The sequence below is a fragment of the Schistocerca gregaria genome, chromosome 3 (genome assembly GCF_023897955.1).
Source record: "Schistocerca gregaria isolate iqSchGreg1 chromosome 3, iqSchGreg1.2, whole genome shotgun sequence".
Taxonomy (NCBI): domain Eukaryota; kingdom Metazoa; phylum Arthropoda; class Insecta; order Orthoptera; family Acrididae; genus Schistocerca; species Schistocerca gregaria.
The window spans coordinates 562,746,715-562,772,196 of record NC_064922.1 but is presented as its reverse complement, the minus strand read 5'-3'; the positions used below and the strand labels follow the sequence as shown (position 1 = coordinate 562,772,196).

General features: G+C 42.3%; 1 protein-coding gene across 4 annotated transcripts in view; it reads right to left on the bottom strand.

Annotated features, from left to right (window-relative positions):
• Window positions 1-25,482, bottom strand: part of LOC126355180 (tripartite motif-containing protein 2-like) — a 427,732-nt gene that overhangs the window by 111,503 nt on the left and 290,747 nt on the right. Inside the window, exon 1 of one of the 4 annotated variants that reach the window (XM_050005397.1) lies at window positions 21,198-21,348. The exons of the other annotated variants lie outside the window; for them this stretch is intronic. The gene's annotated coding sequence lies outside the window, so the exon portion shown is untranslated. Of the gene's footprint in view, window positions 1-21,197; window positions 21,349-25,482 lie in introns of those variants that run through there. 4 annotated transcript variants of the gene reach the window in all.

The following is a 25,482-nucleotide window of genomic DNA, read 5'->3' as shown; positions in this document are numbered from 1 at the left end:
TTCCCTATTTTTTTTATGATAACCGTTCCTCCTTATGTAGGTCGGCGTCAAAAAAATATTTTCGCATCCTGCATCATGTCCGTGATGCTCTCTGCCCCGTTTCGCGATAATACAAAACGAGCTGCCTTTTTTTTTTTTAAACTTACTCGATGTATTCTGTTAATCTCATCTCGTAAGGAACGCACACCGCACAGCAGTACTCCAGAAGGGGGCAAAAGCGTAGTGTAGGCAGTCTCCTTGTTACTTTTTCTAAGTGTCCTGCCAATAAAACGCGGTCTTTGGTTAGCCTTCCCCACAACATTTTTCTGTGTGTTCCTTCCAACTTAAGTTGTTTGTAATTGTAATTCCTAGGTATTTAGTTGAATTTACGGCCGTTAGATTTGGCTGATTTATCGTCTAACCGAAGTTAAACGAATTCCTTTTAGCATTCATGTGGATATCCTCACACTTTCCATTATTTCATGTCAATTGTCTATTTTCGCCCCACTCAGCTACCTTACTTAAATAGTTTTGCAATTTGTTTTGATCTTCTGATGACTTTACTAGACTATGAACGACATCACCATCTGCAAACAACCTAAGACGGTTGCTCCGATTTTCTTCTAAATCTTTTACATAGATAACGAACAACAACACGACCTTGCAAAACGACAGAAATCAATTGTGTTTTAGTTGACGACTTTGCGTCAATTACCACGAACTGTGACACCTCTGACAGGAAATCACCAATCCAATCACGTAGCTGAGACGACAGTCCATAAGCACGCAATTTGATTATAAGTCGCTCGTGAGGTACGGCGTCAAAAACCTTCTGGAAATCTAGAAATAGGAATGAATTTGACATCTGTTGTCAATAGCACTCAACACTTCGTGTGAGTAAAGAGCAAGTTGTGTTTCACAAGAATGATGTTTTGTAAATCCGTGTTGACTGTGTGTCAATAGATCGTTCTCTCCGAGGTAGCTCATAATGTCGGTACACTATATACGTTCCAAAATCTTGCGTCATAGCGACATTAGTGATATGAGCCTGTAATTTAGTGGCTTACTCGTGTTGTCTTTCTTAAATATTGGCGTGACCTGTGCAACTGTCCAGTCTTTGGCTACGGATTTTTCGCTGAGCGAGCGGTTGTATATGATTGTTAACTATGGGTCTATTGCATCAGCACACACTGAAAGGAATCAGACTGGTATACAGTCTGGACCGGAAGACTTGCTTTTATTAAATGTTTTAAGTTGCTTCACTACTCCAGGAATATATACTTCTACGTTGCTCATGTTGGCAGCAGTTCCTGATTCGAATTCTTTACTTCGTCGTCTTTGGTAAGGAATTTCGGAAGCCTGTGTTCAGCAACTGTGTTTTAGCAGCACTGTCATCGATAGTATCTTCATGGCTATCTCTCAGAGAAGGCATTGACTGTATCTTGCCGCTACCATACTTTACATACGAGCAGAATGTCTTTGGATTTTCAGCCCGACTTCGGAACAAAGTCTCGTTGTAGAAACTATTACAAGCATCTCGCACTGAAGTCCACGCTAAATTTCGAGCTTCCGAAAACGATGATCGCCAATCTTGAGGATTTTGCGTTCGTTTAAATTTGGCACTCTTTTTTTTTGTTGTTTCTTCAACAGTGTTCTGACGCGTTTTATGTACCATGGGGGATCAGTTCCTTCGTTTGTTAATTTATTTGGTATAAATCTCTCAGTTGCTGTCGATACTATTTCCTTGAATTCAAGCCACATTAAGTCTACACTTTCATTGTTAATTTGGAAGGAATGGATATTGGATACTGTCTCTCAGTAAGGGGTTAGGCGAATTTTTATCTTTTTTGAATAGATATATTTTTATTTTATTTTAGAGGATTTGGGAGTTAAGGTATTCAGTCTCGCTATGACAACCCTGTATTCACTAATCCCTGTATCCGTTTTGATGCTCGTTATTAGCTCGGGATTAATTGTAACTAAGAGGTCAAGTGTGTTTTCACAACCATTTACTGTTCTAGTGGGCTCATCAACTAGCTGCTCGAAATACTTTTCAGAGAATGCGTTTAGCACAGCTTCAGATTATGTTTTACGCCCGGATTTAATCACCTATTTTCGGTAACATATTGAGGTAAACTGAAGTCACCACCAACCATAATTGTATGAGTCGGGTACGCGTTTGAAATTAGACCCCAGTTTTCTTCGCACTTGTGCAAATTGTGTCATCTGAGTTAGGAAGTCGGTAAAAAGATCCAATTATTATTTTATTTCGGTTGCCAAGAATGACCTCTACCCATGTTAATCCACAGGACTGTCTACTCCAATTTCGCTACAAGGTAAACTGCTTCTAACAGTAACAAACACGCCACCACCACATGTATTTCACCTATCCTTTCTGAACACCGTTAGGTCCTTCGCAAAAAATTTCGGCTGCATTTAGCCAGCTTTCAGTCCCTATAACGATTTGAACATTAATGCTTTCTATTAGCACCTGGAGCTCTTGTACTTTCCCAACACGGCTACGACAGTTTACAACTGTTATACCAATGATTCCTAGATCTACATTCTCCCTGTGTTCAGTCTGCACCCTTTGAGATTGAAGCCCTTTCTCTGTTTCCCCGAGGCCCTCTAACCTGTAAAACATCGCTCCATCTGCTCTAAACCGGACTCCTGACCGATTTAGCGGAACCCGAAACCCCGCCAAGTCGAGGAATCTGCAGCCTACACGGTCGCAGAATCACCTGAGCCTCCGATTCAGACCCTCCACTCTGCTCTGTACCACTGATCCGCATCGGTCCTGTCGACTATGCTACATATGGTGAGATCTGCTTTCATTTCGCAAGCAAGACTGGCAGATCTTACCACTTCTGGTAGCCGTTCGAAACCAGAGAGCATCTCTTCCGATCCAAAGTGAGACACATCACGGGTATCGACACGAGCCACCACCTGTAGTTGGCTGCACCCTGTGCTCTTCATGGCATCCGGAATGACCCGTTCCAAGTCTGTAATGACTCAGACCGGTATGCACAGGGAATGCACACTGGCTTTCTTCCGCTTCCTGGCAGCCATGTCACTGTGTCTTCGATTTTCATAATCTAAACTCTTAGCTGTCATGGGTACAATCTGAAACTGGTGGTGTAGAATTAGCTGTCACCAAGTGAGTGGTTGCAGGTCATTTACTGGAAACCTGAATACATAAATTACCTTCATTCACCCTCAAAATAATCAACGTTTCTCAGTACACTTGGCGTTGATTAAACTTACGGAAATCATCAGCGAGGGCTCTTCAGGAATGGATCCCGCATCTCTAACGGCGTAGTGCACCTTCACTGTGTTGTTCCTGATAGGGACACGAAATAGTCCACAGGCTACTGATCCCTCGAGTACAATGGATGATAGGGAATAGAAATTCTGCGCTAAACTAATGTAATTCACCGCACAGAGAGTGAACTCGGGATCTGCGATTGCTCGCGTGCCCTCTATGACGTAAACTCAGACACCGTACTCCCGTTCAACAATTGTGACAGTAGCGACGACTAAGGTGCGGGAGAGAGGGAGTACGTGAGAGATATGCGTGTCTTGAAGAGGCAGGCGCGCACGTGCTCAGAGAGGCAGGTGTCTTGGGAACCCGTCCTGCAGGGCTGGCAGCGGAGCGGCGGACCGTGAACCACAAGGCAAGGTCAACACTCCTGCGGTCCCACCGGGGCGAGCCCTGACCAACACTTTGCTTCCTCTTCCAGTGCGTGCGCTCCGCTGTCCTGGAAGCCACACTTGCCAGTGTCTCTCCGAATCCCACTCACTTGCTAGCGGTCCTCGTTACTTTTTCTTGTTAACTCTGAGTCCCAATAATGTGAAAACAAATACAATTTTTAAATTTTTCGCCAAGATAACCTTTATTATCATAGTAAGCAACGCGTAGAAGAAATGGGCAAATAGTAAACACTCTTGTTTTCAGAAGGTGATCTCACTTTGCAATCACTACGACATAAAGTTTTCAGCGACCCATCATTTCATGTGATATTTTTCTTAGTCGCAATCCCACAGCTCGAAACGTCCGTGAATTGATAATGGCCAAAACGAATTATAGTCTTAAATGACAAGCAAAAATTGGCCTAAAATGTCATAAATATTGTATTAAAACTACATAATGCCCCAGCTGTTTCATTCAGATATTTCATTCTGCCCCAGTGGTTTCATTTCGAAACCACTCATACAAGCAGTAGTACAAACTCAAATTTACGTTACAATAACTTTAGATATATTTACTTTCTCTGTCAATATCGCCTCAATACGGTCACTATAAAAGAACAGAATGTCACAATCTCCTACAATCGCGTAGCACAATCTCTGCGCTGACTATTACTTTGAACGCTATTGAGGGATTGCTATGACACACGACATACGCAGAAGTACCTTAGCGTACCACTAGAGGTCTCTGTCTTGCGACAGCGTCAGTGATTTCGCGCTAAATGCACTGGCACTTAATAAAAAATTAATACAATGGAGGTTTCAGGCAGAAGCCACTGCCACTCTAAGGGTTACAGGAGGAGCATATTCGTGGACGTAATTATGTCATGCAAATTGTTGCCCCACAGCTCAATCATCTGTTTACCTGATATCTTTTTTTACTGCGGAAAATGCTGAAGTCAACAAGTCAACAGCGGATCACTTTGAACGTAATCTACTTGGCATATCCATCCGGTTTCCTAACCATAAAAATATGCAGAGTAACATTTAAATAGTGATTTCTCGTAACGCTTTAAAACAGTGCTGTGCTCAAATGCCTTAAAAGAGACTTACGAAGTGAACTAGTTAAGTATTGCACTCTTAGGTTATCTGTTGGACTAAGTGAGAAATTTTCTCCTAGAATCAATGCATCATTTTCTCCTATGAAACACCTGTTGGCTCGTAGATGAGTGGGTCGGAGGACACTGTACAACAATCCATTTGGCGACCCGGTAAAAGTTCATGGGCGGTCACTGCAGGCGAAGACGAGGCCCCGGAGGATTTTCCTGTTCATTCTTCCACTGCCAGTCTTATGATCTATCTCTAGATATCTCTTATCGATTAACGTTGAGGAATGATCTTGCTTTTTGTTCCTTTTCGAAATTAAATGAAAGATTTTTGCCCCAGGATTCTTCCGACAGCACTGCTAACCCGCCCCCTGAATGAATACTAAATCGTTGGATTGACCCTGAGCAGTGGGTAGAAAGTTTTACTCCATTTGTTGGAAGCATCTGTCATGTCTGTAACTTACATTGTCTTTTACCACTTGATTACTAAGGATACTTCAAGCTGAAGACACCTCATTATCACTGTGCTAACGAACTACGCTTTAACTGCAAATTAAAACTTTGCGCCGGTCATTGAAGACATACGGAGAGTTTCAACATCAGCTTCAAAGGAAATCGTGAATCTCACTTGAACATCGTACCTAAAAAAACGAAGTGAGCTCGCGCAGTGATTAAGGTTCATATCCACTTCGGTTACCAAAATTTAAATTTTCCTTGGTTTCTCCAAATCGTTTAACGCAATTGTTTTTCGTTTGAAAGGGACGCGTTCGATTTCCTTCAATATTCTGTTTTTATTTGAGCTTGTGCTTCGTTTCTTACGAACGTGTGATCTCACCGAAGCGATGTTGCATAGTGGTGCGCATAACAAGTGCACACCAGTTTAAGGATACCTCTACCCTGTTGTGCGAAACGTGCACGATTGTCTAACTAGGATCTCTTGTCTTTTGTAGGCAGTGCGACACAGATTGCACAATCAGAAACACCTCATTATCGCTGTGCTAAGGAAGTAGGATTTTAGTTCCAAATTAAAACTTTGGACTGATCATTGAAGTGTGTTCTGCCGGCGCCACTGGCAGTGTATTGCTCGCTGAAAGTAGTACTCCGGCTATGCGCACGATTTTAACTTTTCACCAGTTAATTTTTAGCTTTGCATCATGCAGTGGTAAAGAGCAAAAACTAATCAATCGTAACTACTCGTCCGTTAATTTCTGCAACATAACGGCAAGTGAGATGATTAGCTACGAGTGTCCTCCAAACCAGGGTTTCCCAAACTGTGTTCCGCGGAATAACGGTGTTCCGCGCAAGTAAGAGCTACGGAAAAAAATATTAATAACATCAAGCGTTTTCGACATTTTGACGACACTAATTACTTTTTAAAATTCTATGGTTTCTGTGTTGTTAGTAACGGTTTAAAATTGTATTAATCGCCGAATAAAAAGAGTCTTCTGATTTTTTAAAAATTTGATAACTTTCAAAATAAACAAGGTGTTCCTTCAAAAAAGCAGGCTTTTCAAAGTCTAATGTCAGAGGAAAAGTTTTGAAACCCCTCCTCTAAATTGAATTATCCCTTTCAAACACTCGGTACCATCTTAATATACTAGTGTAACTTGGACAGTCTTCTTCGAGCACTGAAGTATCTACTCTAGCATGACTGGTTACGGCGAGTTTCTGCAACACCACTCGATTGAGAGCAACAATCTTCGGTTTGAAAACAAGAACATCCGTTGAGCGTCACTCGCAACTTTCGGTAACACGAGACAGCGCGGCTCTTATTATCGTTATAAATTAGTTTTTTATCCAAATTTTATCGTCCATTTCCATTTCTATCAACGAAAATGAAACAGACTTAGAAGCATCGTTTCCGCTACCAGTCCAAGTTATGTAAGATTAGATTGCGGAATGACTTCTCTTTAAAGTCCTTATATGCAGGCAAGGTCAGGAGTGGTGTCTGGCCAACAAGCTAAATGAGTCAAACAAGAATGTTTGAATTCTGGACGGGATGAGTGCGCCAGTGGTCTTAACCGTGCAGTGCACCTGTGGCAGTGGATATGCAACGCTGTGGAGGGACGACAAAAACTGGTATGTCAGCCGCCAAAGGGAAGCCAGCTGACGTATAAGGACGGAATGCACGAGACGCAGCTGCTCTCTCACCTAATTACCTGTCTCGGCGACAGACGGCTCTGCCCCGCTGCACGTGTTCTGCCGACGACACACGTGCACTACTCGGCTGCAAAGGCCTTAGTGAAAACGAATGGAAATGTTTTGCGTCAAGCGCTATGAATATTGAGTGCCGCAGCTGATAGCTAACCCAGAGCTGGCCCAGTTCTGCTTTTGCAAAAGGCTGCGTCACGACTTGTCCGTAAGAATATCGCCAGAAGGCAAACCCACTCCCATTACAATACGCCACAGCGACTCAAACTGACAAGGGGAGTTCCGAATGGGAGCTCGACTTTCTAAATGTGGAAAAAAAGTAACTAAACATGAACGTGGCGTGTTTGAAAATCGTAAGCGTTTCTTATCAGCAGTTTGTTCTCAAAACGCGTTTAACTGAATTTATAAGTGGTCACCGTCGTACGATTTTGTTTTCCGGTGGCTTTCATCGAACAGAGCAAGAAAATGCAACACTCTTTTATTCTCCGACGGGCAGATTATGACTGCTTTTGTGTCATTATGTTACGACGAGGCACTACTCTAGCCGTGCGTGAGCCTATCGGTCTTGTAAGAGGAATGTAATGAAAAGTGGAGAACAGGTTAATACAAACAGAATTGTACGTGATCCAGCGATCCAAGAACTGTCGAAGCTGGCGCCCCCTCCCTCTAATCCACCAGTCTCTCCCCCACGGACTACGTTTCTGAATTTTTTCCTACAAAGAACAGCAAAATTTTTAAATATATGCTTAGGTTTAATAACAATGAAGCGTTACTGAAAAATACTGCGTAAACGGACTATATTGATGAAAACTATAGCACAAGAAATTTAATGTACCACTGAATTAACCATAGGGGTCGAAAATATTGCATTGTTACTAAACTACCATAAAGTGTACTGCTGCACACTTCATTCACATGAATCAGTTAATTACCATTACTAGATCTCCAGTGGTATGTTACCTACCAAATTAAGTACAAAATGGCCTGTTTTATACCCTACTGCAATCGTAAATCTTACGAGATTCTGGTAATTCAAGATTAAATAAATTACAAACTGTTTAAACTTTGTAAAGAAATGGAAAGTAAAACAATGCCGTAAACTGTATTTATGGAAAATATTATAAATAGATTATAGTATAATGTAAAATAAAAATCGCGATTTTATTTACTCCCAATAAATTATTGTCTTCTGTCGTCAGATACCTGAAGCTTTACGTCAAATAACACACACTCTAAGGGAAAAAAAAAGAAAAGAAAAGCTCAGTTCGAAGCGGGAGTCGCCACTGAGCAAAATTCTACTCCTCTCAATGGGATTACGGGCCGAATGTAGTCGACACCCCAGCAGATGGAGTTGTTGGTTAGCTAAGACCCCTTTTCTGTGAGCCGCCTGTTAATGGTCCTTGTGGTCAGTGATGCACCAGTCGCAAGTCGGATCGATGATAATAATGAATCCTGGAGCTCTTAGTGCCTCTCCGACGGTTGCTCGCTCCTCAGGTTCTGTCGTCTCTCTAGATCGACCCCTTCCTTTTTTCCGCTGTGTTCGACATCGCTTCTATTCAAGCGTCTAGTGATTCGCCGATTACTGCGACCGGCTTGTTTGAGCCCAGTTATACATCCTCTCTCTCAAACGCTGACATGTGCGTATATTGTTCAAGCGCCTGTCTATGCGTCATAGTTACTTTCCAATTGAGTACACAGAATAGAATTCGCAAAGATTTTATGCCCTAGTATCGACTTGTTCGTTTTTTTTTTACTATCCTTGCATCTGCGCGGTGAAATTGCGCTGCAGCGTCACACATTCATCCATCGTAATGTTTCCATGAGGTGAGATTAAACAGCCGTAAAGTATTTTATAAGATGCATTTAACCCTCTTTATTGATCTACCTTTTTCGGTTATTAACCATCATCTAGGATTTAGGGTAAAACAGATGTTTAAAAGCATCCCAAATTCCTTTGAAGCTGAACAATATCGAAAGTATCCAGTGAAATTGGACGAACACCTGACATAATTTCTCTTAGAATACTGACAGTGATCTCAAGTCTGACATGAGTGATGTAACCGAGACAGCTCCTGGACAAAGTCAAGAACAAATTAAAATGCAAAGATAATGCAACAAAAACTAACGACCTTAATAAACACTACCAAGGAGAAAATTTATATAAGGGAGATCAAGGAAACCAATAATGTAGTCAAACTGGAAACCGCTGCACAAAGTGACACGAAAAAGATAATGAACAACGATAAGGTATTTTTTGACACTGATTTGTGAACAGCCTGGGAAAGAGACCCTTAATGATACTGTACAACATCCCAGAGACACATATTGTGTCCTTTAGTATCTTTCCATCTACGTGTAGAACGTTGAAGTGAACTGACGAAGGAAAGCTTTGAAAGTGGCCTTACAGTATGATTCAGCACAGGACCAATGGGAAGAAAAGTGATCCCAATTATTGAAGTGAGCCCTGAGATTAGAACAGCTGTTATTAAACGGCACAATATACATCTTGGATTTAGTTCGGTTCAGTGAAAAACGATCTACTAGTGAGGCGGTGCGTTGAATGCAAAGAACTTGGTCATTTGGCAAAATACTGCGATAAGCACGAAGTAATTTGTGGACACTGTGGGGAAGAAAGTCATATCAGAAAAAGACTGCAATAAAATCAAATAAGCGGCAGTGTGGCCTTTCTTTGGTCGCCTTAGGGATTTGGAGTGTCCAGATGCGCTGCACAACTCCCTGAGAGATTATTGCCACGGGCGATATGATTCTTTAACATGCTCAAGAAAGATAACGACGAAGACAATATCAAAAGGCTGTCCGCAGGGATCAGTGTTTGGGCCAGAGTTTTGAGACGTAGCAGTGTAGTACATACAACAGAAGTTACATGACAGCAGTAACGTAAGCGGACTGGTAGCATTTGCAGACGGAGTACTGACTCTAGAATAATGTAGAAGACAAATGTAATGCACTGCTTCACGAACTTCATCGCGTAACAGTGATGAATGGAACTGCTGGGTACAATGGAAACGCTGCTGACGAGCTGCCTGACGCCCAAGGAATCCAGCAGACAATGACGATCCAATAGCGGAAACCACCATCTACAAGTTAAATGCACGAAAATAAATGGGCAAACAGAACAAATTCTGTAGTGCTCGTAGTAGTTGGGTAACTAGTTAATGGTTTCATTGCCGTTTTGTAATAGTAGAAGTAGTTGTATTATTAAAATCAAGTATTAGAAATAAATAGGTAACACATAATTTATGACAATCCACGGAAATGTGATTTGTATATGTTTTAGCTTTTCAGATAATAAGCTTTAATTGAGGAGAACAAATAAATAACTAAATTCCTAGAAGCATACAAAAACAGTTCAGATTGCGTGCTCTCACAGCGCTCGAGTGCATTATATTGGAACAGAGATATTCTCAAACAATTTAATAGATTTGTTATGTACACCTACCACTCTTCTGATTTAACTTGTCATTCTTGGTACTCATTTTTTACGTTCTTGCAGTTTAAGACTTATAGCAAAAGAACGTTAGCTAAATGAGGATACTTATCACAGCTATCTTTTGTTTTTACTACGAGATGCTTTTTGTATGTTTTTACTTTTGTTTTCTGGTATATAGATAATAGTAAGTCGGTTTCTATTAACACCAGGTATTGATGATACGTTTTAAGGCTTTAAAGTATCCACTCATTTTTCTAGCGCTTAGTAATTAGGTCGTTTTCATGCCAGTTACCACTGCTTTTACATGCAACGTAATTCACCAGGTCTCCGAGGGTAGGTCTACTTTTATTTAAAAATTGTTAATTTTCTTTCGTTGACTGTTTAAGTCCGTGTAGAATCTACTATAAATGAGGATGATTTGAAATTAAACCCTGTGCGACGCTGAGCACGAGGCGGGCCACGTCTGGTTCTGTTGTCTAGTCTGCGGGACGTGTTATAGTCTTACTATACGTATCTTTGCTTGGCAGTTTGTGTCACCTATGTTACTGTCTTTGGCAAGAGGTACACGATGTAACAGTTCTACCTAATGCCCACAATTTCTTTAGATTCTACCCACTACTATTGACCTTTCAAGTTTTTACTGTGCTTTTATGTATTTTAAATACGTTTGTGGATTATAATCAACGCTATATTATGATTGCTTGTACAATGAGTTTTTTCTATTGTGCACACGCTATTCGGTAATTTTTTCGCTCGTTGGTTTGTTCCATCCTTGTTGAACAGCGGGCGGAGCTTTCCCCTTGTAACTCTTAGCCTCTATATGCTAGTCAGGATTTGTTGACAGGTACCTTTTCGTAGGCGCTGCAGTTCCGCGTACCGGCTCCACACGTCGCCAAGGGCATATACATATTTTGTTTGCAGTGACGTTGCAGTTTGTTAGTTTTTATGGTGATTAGCTGCATCACATGTCGCCTTTTTGTTAATTTCAGAGTTAATGGTCTAAAATACCTGTATGGTGCGAAAAGTGGCAATTAACTCTAAATAATGAGAAGTGTGACTTTATAGGCATAAGTACTAAAAGGATTCCGTTGAATTTCGGTTACACAGTAAATCACACAAATCTAAAAGCTGCAAATTCAACTAAATGCTTACGGATTACAATTACGAATAACTTAAATGGAACGATGAAGTAGATAATGTTGTGGGAAAGCAAATCAGAGACTGTGATTTATTGCCAAAGCACTTAGAAAACTCAACACATCTAATAAAGAGACTGCCTCACTACGCTTGTCTGTCCTCTTCTGGAATAGTGCTATGCGGTGTGGGATCCGCATCAGATGGGATTGACAGAGAATTTCACAGAAGGGCAGATCATTCTGTATTATCACGAAGCAGGGGAAAGAGCGCCACGGATACGATACGCGAAATCCGGTAGCAATTATTGAAACAAAGGCGTTTTGCATGAAATTTCAATCGTCAACTTTCTCCTCCAAATGCGAAAATATTTTGTGGTGCCCATCTATACTGGGGAGCAGCATAATAAAATAAGAGGAATCAGAGCTCGCTCGGAAAGATTTAAGTGTTCGTTTTTTCCGTGCGCTGTTCGAAAATGGGATGGTAGAGAAACAGGTTGAAGGTCGTTCGATGAACCCTCTGCCAGGCAGTTAACTGTGAATTGCAGAGTAATCATGTGGATGTACAAACCAATTACCAGAGTACGTAAATATTAGCTGCGATCTAGATTAACTGTTTTTGTTACACTGCCTAAGATGCTCAATGTCGTTACAATATGGCCTAAAAAGTATTGTATTCCAAGGAACGGATGGAAAACCGTTTGCCTAGGGCGAAGAAAAATATTTTTCTTTCTCTATACGAATGTATGCGTGCGCTATCGTATAACTGCGAAGCGTTAGCAAAACTATGATTGTTTTCCTTAAGGATTGGAGAACGCATGCGAGCGTTGTGAGAGTTTGTATCGGTGCGTGAGGGGGTACTGTGTGAGAAACGTGCTAGCCCCTGCCACGCAGAGGTGAGGATAGGACGCACACGCGTGTGACAGGAAGCGGGAAGCTGACGCCCCGACCAGGCGCGTGGGTGTCCTGTTGCCGGCGGAAAAGGAGAGCCTCGGGCGCCGTGATCTGCCGTGGCACTTCCCCACTGGCTGCTCTGCTCGTCCTACTAGTAGCAGATGGCAAATCGAAAAGCATCGCATTCATCTCATACGACGCGATTCACGCTGACGTCATTGTGTCGATCGATCGAGTAGCAACCCTTTTTCCACAATTTCGCCTTTTGTTCGCATCGTCGCAGATTCGCACTGTGGTTTGTTTCAGACTTCTAAAAAGAAATTCGCTTTTCTCTGGACAGAAGAGTACAACTCCAATTTGCTTCAGGTGTAGAAATGAGCCAATGAGCCACGTCAGGCAGTCCAAGCGTAGACATCTTTGGTGGCTGTTAAATCGTAAGATTCACTTTTCATGAACCTAACGAAGTTTATTCCTCATACAGTGTAGAGATGGGCACGCCTAGGTTCGTTTGCAAGGCGTCAGCCAGCCATAGCGCGGCCGAGAGGTGATGCATCAGAGGAGTAAGTTAGTCGCTGCACAACTAAATTACGAACAGGATTCACGTTCTAACTGTCAGGGAGCAGCAGCCAGGTTGAGGTTGTGGTCCGGAGGCGAAGCTCTTCGGCGGCCATACAGCTCTTTTTCCTCCTCAATTCTATTCAGTACCTCTTTATCAGTCAGTCGATCTTCAGAATTCTTCTGTAGCATCAATTTCAAAATCTCCTGTTCTTTTCTCGCCTTTACTGCTCCTCGTCCATGTTTCGCTAATCTATGCGACTTCATTGTAACCAAATACGGGTATAATTAAAAGGGCAGCTACTCACAGAGGTGCAGAGTGAGCGATAATTATCGCATGACAGTGAAACTTGGTGGATATTCTAAAGCGTTAATACCAAGCAGATTTACGCTGGAAAACAAGTTAGTTCCAGTTTCTGAGAAAAGGTGCAAATCTGGTGCTTTGAATGCAGGGAGGACATATACAAATGCCTCCATATGCGATGGATTAGGAACGGGATGGGCAGGGAAGGTCAAACAAGTGAAAGGATTTTATTATTAACCACCGTCTACACTATTTGTTCGATTAGTGCACTTGAGACGTTGACGTGATGCTGCATCCGCAAAAGACGTAATCAACAGTTGCTCGTAGCAGTTCCGTTGGAATCTCAGCAACCTTCGTATCAGGTGGAGACCGAACGTGTCCCTGGTAAACGCTTCCTTTTAGATATCCCCGCAGTCAAAAGTCACATGGGTGATCGTGCAGGCCATGCATCTGGAAAACCTTTGGAGATAATACGTTCGTGGAATGTTACACTACGCAGATCATTCACTGGGCGAGCGATATGACGTGTTGCCCCATCTCGCATGAGAACAGTGATTTCCACACAGTTGCACTTTTCCAAAGCGAGGATCACATGCTGTACCAGGAGGTCTCGATAACGCACAGACGTCACGGTACATATGATAGGCCCTCGGAGTGTATTCTCTCCAAGGAGAAACGGAGAGAGAATAAAGGTTCTTGTGGATTCACACCACACAGTCACATACAGCGGGTGCAGTGGCTCTTCGTGCACACTATGAACAGCACCCCAAATACGGCAATTCTGTGCATTCACTGCATCCTGTAGCGTAATATGTGCCTCGTAACTCCATAGAATATTGCCCGGCCACATGTCTTCAACTTCGATCCGTGCCAGAAACCGAAGAGTAGCTCAGGACATTGCTGCAGATCAGGAAGTTTCAGTTGCTGCACCATCTGGATCTTGTACAGGTACCAGTATAAAAAAGATCGCAAAATTTCCGTACTGTTGACCATGGGATGGAGAATTCTCGCGACACTGCACGAGGACAAGAACTACCCGGGCACTACTGAATGGTCAGTTACAGCAACAGCTGCCTCGTCCGTAACTTCCATCGCCTTCCTCTTCCAGCTCACCCGTGTTTTCAAATTTCATTATCATCGTCTTTAAAACATTTAATGACATCGGGCCTCTCCTCAGACCTTCCAGTGGGCGATACTGTCTCAATGCAGCACTGTAATTGCTGCCGTTCACATAAAATAGTTTCGCTAACAGCACACGGTCTCTCTTCTCAGCAGCCATACTTTCCGATCACGTTACGGCCAGACAAATGATAGCATAGATGCCATACCGTCATACAAATAGTGTACAGCTACAGTCCACACTGGACTGTACTTCAATTATAACCACCGTGTACTTTAAGAAATTACTTCCTATCATATAAATTTATAGTCAATGTAAAAAAGATCTTTTCTTGCTGGTGAGAATCTGATATTATATCCAGTCTTCTTCGGCCATCGGCAGTTATTTTGCTACTCAAATAACAAAAAAACCTCAAAAGCTACATTTAGCACCACATTTGCTAGTCCAATTGTATCACAATCGCCTGATTTAACTCGATTATTTCCATTACACTGTTTTGCTTTGGTTGAGATGCATCCTATAGAACTACTCTTATTTCGTTCAATTGCTCTTCTAAGTCCTTTTCGTCTCTTAGAATTACGGTCTCTTTGGTAAGCCTCAACGTTTTTATTTCTTCTCCAAAGAAGTAAATTCATTTTCCAAATTTGTCCTTTGTTTGCTTTACTGCTGTCTCTATGTGCAGATGTAGTGTAAGCTCAATAACATGGGGGATAGGATACAACAGTGCCTCAGTCCCTTCTGAACTAGTAGCTGTAGTAAAAGTTGTATAATTACAATTTCGAATGTCCTTTCCTTTTGTTTGTTACCGTAAAATAAAACATTAAATCTTTCTGAAATATTAAAACCTTACCTGAACCCGGACTCTTGCAATACGACCTATCCAGGCGCAGCTAGCGAACCAAACTTGGGAGAGGAGAGGAGTACTTGCAGACTCTTGACTTGTGCTGGCATTGTCTGTCAGTAAGAGCACTACCCGTGAAATGCACGTTACCGGTCTGGCACAGTTTTAATCTGTCCGGAAGTTTCAAAGCAACGCACACTTGCTCGCAGAGCAAGAATTTGATTTGGTAACGAGAAGAGCTGGTTCAAACGTTAAACCGTACAGATGAAAGTGGAAATCAACACAATTGTCGGATTGTTAAAGTGGTCACACACAAATGAAATCCTCGAGTGTGCTAAGTTTAGGCTGGAGAGAATACGACGCAATTTTCTGAGAACTCGTCTGACTCAGCCGGAACTTCCGTCTGGCAGGTCGGCTAATGGACGGTATGGGGCGTGGCTGTAATTTGCTGAGTAATCATGGTGACGTACAATTAACCGGTTTGCACAGCAAACAGCAGCTACGGCGGCATGAATTGTGACGGAAAAGAAATAAATAAAATAATTGGACAGGAGAATGAAAAAATGAAGAAAGACAGACCGAAGATATTACTAAAAAATACGCATTAGCTGATACCATCTCTGTATGTACAGACTTGGATGTAGGCAACTCTACACTCTCCTTGGAAGATACCGAAATTAATTAAAACTCACCTCTTACACATCTGCGATTTGGCATTCCATATACTTATTAACAGCAGCTCTTTGTTAATAGCGGCACCTCCAGAGCAAGTACTACCCTCCACCCCACCAAAAGAAAAATAGCCCCCGCATCCTACTGCCCTTCGTGACCGCATAACTTGCACAGCTAAGAAACGATTTTCGGGAAAAATGGTAACTGATGTATCATTTCATTAAAGAAGTAATTTTCCTCAAATGGTTCAAATGGCTCTGAGTACTATGGGACTTAACTGCTAGGGTCATCAGTCCCCTAGATCTTAGCACTACTTAAACCTAACTAACGTAAGGACATCACACACATCCATGCCCGAGGCAGGATTCGAACCTGCGACCGTAGCGGTAGCGCGTTTCCAGACTGTAGCGCCTAGAACCGCTCGGCCACTCCAGCCGGCTAATTTTCCTCCATTAGGCTTTTTTCACTCTAATCACGTTACTTTATTATGTAATTTCGCCACCCAGAGTTTAACAGGATACCAAAATCTATGTTATTCTTATAATGATGACCCACACAGTACTCTGAGAAAAACAATGTTTAATGGTGTCCCTTATTAGAAATCAGCACAATCGTTCACGTACAAGTGTCACATGCAGAATTAAGGGGGATGCTCTTTTTTATTCTACGTACGGTAAACAACATTGGTGATTAGTTGTGCTTGTACCAACTATGGTTCCGCTGAAACTAGTTAGAGAACCCATTAAGCGTTTCAGTTTGCGCACTGATGTGTGGATAATGACATGCTGTGAGGATAACATTATTGGTGTGATGTACTTTATTGAAATCCAAGAGGACGAAATTAGGTTATTAGGTTATCGGTAATACTGAAATAATTCTTTTGTTTCAAATAAAAACATAAAACTCAGAAAATTACTTTTTTCAAGAAATTTTCAAGCGAGTGTGGACGAGTGCTTAAAAGAGACTTAATAAATAAAACCCTGAAAAGTTTCTGAGCTTTACAGCGAATTCCCGTGCAAATAACAAGGTGAGATCCACAGTGCTAATGACCCCCTAAGCCCCTTACACATAAACACGACAAACATATACACTATGTGATCAAAAGTATCCGGACATCCTCAAAAACATACGTTTTTCATATTAGGTGCTTTGTGCTGGCACCTATGCTGCCACCTACTGCCAGGTACTCCGTATCAGTGACCCGAGTAATCAGACATCGTGAGAGAGCAGAATGGGGCGCTCTGCGAAAGTCACGGACTTCGAACGTGGTCAGGTTATTGGGTGTCACTTGTGTCATACGTCTGTACACGAGATTTCCGCACTCCTAAACATCCGTAGGTCCACTGTTTCCGATGTGGTAGTGAAATGGAAACGTGACGGGACACGTACAGCACAAAAGCGTACAGGCCTACCTCGTCTGTTTACTGACAGAGGCCGCCGACAGTTGAAGATGGTCGTAATGTGTAATAGGCAGACATCTATGCAGACCGTTACACAGGAATTCCAAACTGCATCTGGATCAACGGCCAGTACTATGATAATTCGCCGGGAGGCGAAAAAACTTCGATTTCACGGTCGAGCAGCTGCTCATAAGCCGCACATTATGCCGGTAAATGCCAAACGACGCCTTGCTTGGTGTAAGAAGCGTAAACATTGGATCAACGTTGTGTGACGTGACGAATCACGGTACATTATGTGGCGATCAGATGGCAAGGTGTGGGTATGGTGAATGCCCGGTGAACGTCATCTGCCAGCGTGTGTAGTGCCAACAGTAAAGTTCGGAGGCGGTGGTGTTATGGTGTGATCGCGTTTTTCATGGAGGGGGGATTGCATCCCTTATTATTTTGTGTGGCACTATCACAGCACAGGCCTACATTGATGTTTTAAGCACCTTCTTGCTTCCCTCTGTTGAAGAGCAATTCGGGGATGGTGATTGCATCTTTCAACACGATCGAGCACCTGTTCATAATTTCGACCATAAATATAAATGTTTATGACCCAATTTTTTTCTACCGAAAGTAGATGCACTTGGTAACAAAATTCAAGGGACACTCTTTTTGTTACTTATCTTATGCAATAATAATTGTTTTTACCCTTTGAGAGTTATCTTACTAAGAGATTCCAAGTTGTTGTTTGAGTATGTGTAATGCACAACTGTGCTGTTTACGTTTTCATTTAGGTCTCACATACTGACGGTTGGATGTATGCAAATGTGTTATATTTGGGATCAGTAGAAACAAGTACACCCAATTTCACATTGATTGTACTTCAAATCAATAACTGTGTCGAGTAGCCCCATGAAATGCATGGTGTTTCAAAGTCTAATGCCCAGATAGTATAGAAATGCATGAAATACACGGCTAATAAATTCTGATAAGATGTGGCACAGACAAAAGCAGCATATTAAATTCTGATTCACACTAACATCTTGAAACTACAGGAATTCAACAGAAATGAATAGTCAATTTCCAAAGTAAATGGTCATTATGGAGCGTCATTTATTTAAATAAACGTATGCAAATTTTTGCCCTGCTGACACGTTTCGCACTATAGAGATTGGCAACTGACCCTGAGTAGAAGAAACGTAGCGTATTGCGCAGAAATAGAAGACCAGTTACTGTTACAATCATCACTAGAAACTGGGATACAAGAGTTAAATTTACTCAGATATGGATTTTAATGGCACGTAACTAAGTATTGCTACTGCTGGGTGTCCTTATTAATTAATCTTCTGTGATAATTTCGTGAGACTGCCATGCATATTACAGGCTACCAGTTGTTTAAATGTTTACCTAACATTATCAGCAGTATAGCGATCTCTGATTTTGAAAAATGTAATCTTCTTATTAGAGGAGTTTTATTTGCCCACATCGCAATAAACACATATTAAATTAAAGCAACCGTCCGCTATTTCCCCATCCTAAGTCTAATTCAAGATATAGTCATGCAACCGTATGATCGTGTTCTGCACACAAGATGGCATTCTGGTCTACGGACAACCACGCCAATGACGACGTCGGGGCACCTATAAAACAGGTTAGTGTTTGCCTGGTAGCCCCACATCCACAGTCGTTGTGTACGCAGTCACAGACAGTGCAGTATGGCACAGAGAAGACTCCTAGCAGACTCTCTGCGGTGGAGGACCATAGGAAGAATGGAAGCAGCCAGTCACGAACTGATGTGGCTCGATGGCTCAATGTGAATCGTTCTGTTGCTTTTCTGATGAGATGGCAGTGTACAGAGACCGAAACTGTATTCCGAAGACTAGGGCAGAGCCGACCAAGTGTTGAATCAGAGAGGACCGTTGTTTGGCTGTAAGGGCACTACGATGCCGCCTTAATACTGCAAGGCAACTGGCATCTGACTTCGCTACATTCACTGGACTTGTATCGAGATGTACAGAAGGCTTCGGCAGTGCGGCCTTTATTGTAGAGATCTGCTGTATGTGTACCTCTGACACGTCGTCACAGAAGGAGCATCTAGAGTAACATCGTCAACATGCCACATGGACAGTCGAACAGGGGCCAATGTTCTTTTCGCAGATGAGTCCAGATTTGGTCTGGAGAGTGATTCACTTCTGCCACGTTATCGAGACGAAATCTTGGGACCTCATGTGCAGTTCTGGTGAGGTGCTGTGGATCCAAACTTCGTAGTGATGGACGACAATACTCGACCTCGTAGAGCACAAGTGGCTGATGTTTTCTTGGGAAGGAAGTTATTGCAAGCATGGGGTGGCCTGCTCGCTCTCCCAATTTGAATCCCACAGACGACGTCTGGGATGCACCAGGGAGATGGGCTGCATCGCGTCAGCATTCACCTACGACTTTCCGAGATTTGCGAGCATCTCTGCAGGAAGAATTGGCGTTTTGCCTTGACATAAGATCGATGACATCATCCACAGCATACACCGTGGTTCTCAGGTCTGTATTGCTCCCAGAGGTGGTTACAGTCCATACTTAACACATTAACTAGTTGTCAGAATGTGCGTGCAAATCCGTTAAGTTGAGAAAAACGAAGAACATTTTTGTCTGTCGTTCTGCATGTTGCAGTAGTTTACGTTTTTTATTCTTTATATTGTTTATACTTTACTAACAACAGTTTATAGCGTTTTGTGGCAAAATAAACGCAGCCTTGCAAAATTTTCGTTTGTTGCCACCTTCAGATCATTTAAATGTATCACATATTATGCCACTCAGTGTAGTCCTGTTATCTGGTGATAAACACATTTAGGAGCAACTTATTGAAGAAGGCGCATCAGTGTACCGTCCTATGGATACAGACACAGCAAGCAATATTCTCTGAACCAAAGTTATTTTATCAGAAACTTTTGTGTCTACCACGATTCTGGTTTTATTATACGTTGTATGGCGAGACACTGGCGCGTCTTCTTGGCTGAATTGCTCCTGAATTTGTTTATGACTAGAAGACAGTGCACTACATGGAGTGGCACAATGGTTGATGCATATAGATGATCTGAAGACAACTTCAGCTGCCGAAACTGGTTGTGTATGTACGTAGTTATTGCGATCTGGGCAAATAAAACTTTTCTAGTAAGAAGATTACATTTTACAGTTGTTGGAAGTGAAAATCCGCAGCTGCAATGTGGAATACTGCTGTGATTTAAACCGGTAAGCTGCACTGTGCTTTAATATTTAAATTGAAAGCAGCGTCACAGACAGTCACTTATAAACCACATTCCGAAATGTTGAATGTAATTGTTATTGCATAAACCTACGCTACCAAAGAATTTTGTATTGAAGTACCATTCAAAAAATTCCATCTGAGAAATTACATCATTGTTTTGTTTTAAACGTAAACTACGAAGGCATGCCTAGATGCAGATACTGCTGTTTCAGGCGTATTCTGAGGCCAAACAATGGTTTCTGTTTACAGACTAGAAAACATGGAACATTATTTGAACAATTTGCCTTTTTCATGTTACACAGCACAATGTTCTGCCCTTGCGTCAGAGACAAAGTAAGCACAGGTTCCACCAGTGCCACGTTTACACAGAGTGGTAGGTTAGCACAGTACAGATCGAGAGATGAATCTTCTTAAATCTCCGTGTCCGCGCATTTCTTGACACAATGCCAAATACCATAAAGTTGCTTGCGTAGTGGAGATTTAGGTGTACAAAATTTATACTGAGCGCGATCTGTGACATGCAACTTATTTAGAAGGATTGAACTCGACCGCTAAACCGCAATGTGCCACACCGTTAATCAAGGTACTATGCAGGTAACATGCCCTTGTGGAGAACGCAGCAAGTGAAGACACAGAGGCATGCAAACTTTTGGTAATTACCTGCCGATCAGCCATCAACATCTGAGAGACGGTGGAGCACAGGACGCTCCTCCCACCAACTGGAGACCGCGTACACACCCAGTAGGGGCTTCAGTACTCGCTGTGCAACGCATCCAGATGCAAGCGTGTGTCGGCTTCGGTGCAGAAAGAACGCGACTGAGGCGCGGTGTCGCCTGTTGCCGGCCGGCTGCCACCTGCAGGCGCTCCGACAGTATCGAGCGCTCCCGAACAGCTGCGCGCTTCCCCACCCTCACCCCCTGCCCCCGCCATGCTTCTCTACACGCACAGCCCCTTTAAGAACACGACTGGTTCGACACAAGCCACCTGTACATCTCACATAGCATTAGCCATTACCTGCGGCTTCCGCAGGCGGAGGAAGAACCTATTACACAATGGCAGTTGCAAATCAGAAACTATGCCGGTCTATTTCACAATCTTTATCTGCACGTGCAAGTCTTGCACCGCAACTAGCAGTTATACTCTTTTGTGGCCGTGCTCGTTTGCAATCAGTTTCACGATTTTCGTAGTAATGTCTTCTTTCGCAACTGCAGTAAGTCTGTTCTGTACAAATCCAAAGTTATTACAATACTTTTATAAAACTGATTGTTATCTAGCACAGCTGCTCTTCAAAAATTCTTTATTTCTACATGAGACAGCTAACAGAGGCGTTCCAAGCTATACACAGAACGTGTAAATATAGTGTGAACCCGTATTCCGACAAAATCTTTGCATGTTGTTGAGGGATATTTTCTGAGTAATTTGTTCCAAGGTTAAAATGGTTCTGGGCACTATGGGACTTAACTTCTGAGGTCATCAGTCCCCTAGAACGTAGAACTACTTACACCTAACTAACCTAAGGACATCACACAATCCATGCCCGAGGCAGGATTCGAACCTGCGTCCGCAGCGGTCGTGCGGTTCCAGACTGTAGCGCCTAGAACCGCTTGGTCACTCCGGCTGGCTGTTCCAAGGGACTCAGTCTCCGATGGTTCATTGTTGAGTAAACCTGTAATTACGAATTATTTAGTTCGTTACGCCAGTTATTTTTGTTTCTGTGGAGCAGCAGCGAAAAAGCTTACAGTATGCACTCGTCAAAACGTAGAACTCCAAACTCAGAGTAATGCAACATCCGTCAGATGGTAAAATATTGTGACGTGGTTGCCGTATTGGGAACAATGAGCTTACTGTTGTCGCGCCTCTCTTCTAATGCATTCAGTTGATCCACACAGCCCATATACCTGTTCATCGACAAACTTACTCATAAAGTTGTGAGTCATTGTTAACATTCGACCAATACTTCTGCACAACCAAACCCAAACCAGAACCAGGTAGTACTGAATGGAAAGTGGGCCTTTAAAGTCAGCTAGTAGCGCGGGAGAATGGATCAAGTCTGTTTCCAAAAAGACAGACAGCGCATATCACCGACACGTCCATAGCTCTGAAGAAAAATGGCTCTGAGCACTATGGGACTTAACATCTATGGTCATCAGTCCCCTAGAACTTAGTTAGGTTTAAGTAGCTCTAATCTAAGGACAACACACAACACCCAGCCATCACGAGGCAGAGAAAATCCCTGACCCCGCCGGGAATCGAACCCGGGAACCCGGGCGCGGGAAGCGAGAACGCTACCGCACGACCACGAGATGGGGGCAGCTCTGAAGATTTTTCAGTAGAATACAACACAAAGATAAACAGGAGTAAGAAATCAAACGAAATGTAATTACTCTGTAACGAGCCACCGGGGACAAAATGTCCCTTATACCAAAATAACGAAACAAATGTCCCTGAACAACCTCTGAAATGTTGTCGGTGGCGTCGGGTTCACATTGGATTTATCTTCAGATAACAGTCAAAGATGATGAACTTGGTCAACCGGCGCTCCATTTTGTGTTTACAAAATCATCGACTGAAATATCTCCAAATTCTTTGTTGTGTGCAAGCATCTGTGCAGAATGGATCAGTCATACTCGTACGACATGACTTGCCTTATACCCATTGGGATATCTTCCAATAACGGCGACAGTGGGTGCGTTGCTGACTGTAGATATATGCTGCTTTTTCGAGTCCCCATCAATAAAATACGGACCAATGATGAGATTCTTGAAGAAGTCCCTACCACACGTTGCAAGACAAAAGTGATTGTTTGGACAATTCTCGCCAGCGTGGATTTTCAACTGACGAGTTGTGAATATTGCTAGACAGATTTGCTCATAGTTTGTAAACGTTGCTTCACCCGTGAACAAAATCTTGCATAGAAATGCCGCATCAATTTGCAGTTTTCGTAGACAATTCTGAGAACAGAAACCGAATTTGAAAGTTACTTCCATGTAGCTGTAGATGGAGCGAACTGTGGAGAGGATGAAATGCGTTCGAATGAAATATTCGCCAAACGCTAATGTGGTTGATCCCAGTCGCATACAGACAAACACTGTCAACTTTTTCGAGTGTCGTATATATCTTGAACGCTTTGTTAGCTTTACGACAAAACTGTGTTATCGCTACAACAGAATACAGACAGACTGCCTTCAAGCGAACGGCAAAACTCTAAATGTTTGGTTAAGTTTGTGGGATCTCTTCTCCAGACTACGTTGTTTATGTCGTTGTCCTCTACCAGGCACTCAACTGTGAATTGCAGAATACTCATGTAGATGTAGATTCGATCAAGTAACACACATGATATGTCGTTTAAGTACTTTTCGTCAGCTATTACTAATGTCACAATAAAAAACAATTTTTTTATTAAAAAAGAGGCCATGTCATATTTAGGAAGTTATAAACATTAAAAATTAATTGCGTCAACTGAAAATTCGTTGCACTGTCCGCTATTACTTGGCGAAACCACACCTCAGTATACACCGTGCACCTAAAAAGTTCCGAGACTTATTTTATTCCTGGCTTATAAGTGACGTCATAGCAGTAACTACGGTGGCAGCTTGAACTTTATAGTATTAACAACAAATGTCCATTCGACCAGTCATTTGTGAGCAGGCAGTGAATGTGGAAACTTAGTGTGTCAACGTGCTGTGTCACAAAAAGCAATACCTATAAATCAAGAGTTCATGACATCCTACAGAATGTTTTGAAGAAGAGAAAAATGTGTGCAATGTTAGCCCTGCACGCCTTGACTTACGAATAAAAACAACGACGCGTTGGCACATGCCCTGATTTGACTGAAACGCAAAATGCGGACAATTGCGTTATAAATACTACAAAAATTGCAGCAATTCACATGGGGGTGGGGTGCAAAAACTTTGACGACATCAGCGATCAGCGATATTCAGGCCAAAGTAAAGCGCGAATTGAGCATCATCCCAAAGAAGGGTTTTTCTGACAGTTTCATACGCTTTTATGAACATTGTGTGCTTTGCACTCAGTTGGGAGAACACTATGAAGAACACCTAAAGCATGAAAACCACTACCTTAACTTTTTTCTGTTTTTTTATTAATCCAGACTAAACTTTTTGGACGCATTCCGGGTTTATTAGGGATGGCCTCTCTTTGCTCCTGTACTCTGTTACACAGTAGCGATCACATTCATGTTGTACCTGCGGTACAACAGGTGGCATGGTCGTAGGTGTGGTAGAAGCATTACGCACAGTACCATACAGTACAAATTACATTGAAGATAAGAAGATACACGTTGTGAGTCCTGAAAATATGTGACCATACAGGGTGTCGTACGTGGAATGGTCAGTATACAGGGATATGACAGGACGACCATTTGGAGCAAAAAGTCTAATAAACATGAACTCTCAAGAGCCACGAGCACTTGTTCAGTAGATGTGTTTCACAGTAGCAAGATGAAGACGGGCTCATAGCTCAAAGTACGCAACTGAAGAGTCCATGTTTACTAGACTTCATGCTTCGAAAGTTCGTTCCGGTCATATCCCTGAATATTGACCATTCCCCCTGGGACACACTGTATTACGCAGTAATTATCACGTTATCACCAGTTTGTTATTTGTTCCATAGTATTACTTTTCTTGTGTTAACCGAAAACCGTTTAATACTATAAAAGTAATACTGTGGAACAAAAGCAAACTGGTGCTTTTCATTGTTTTTGTTTTCATGTTGTTCTACCAAGAACAGACGGAAGATTCTGTTAACACGGTTATCACCTGTAGTGTATTTGAAGCCTGTTTGCAAAACAATCTACAACGGGATCTAAATGTTAAAATGATAACCAACGGACAGTGCTAGACTATGATAAGTAATTGCTGCAGATCAGATTTGAGCAGTGTCGGTTACGAAAAAAAAGAAAAAAAAAGCAAGTTGCGCGGGGAAT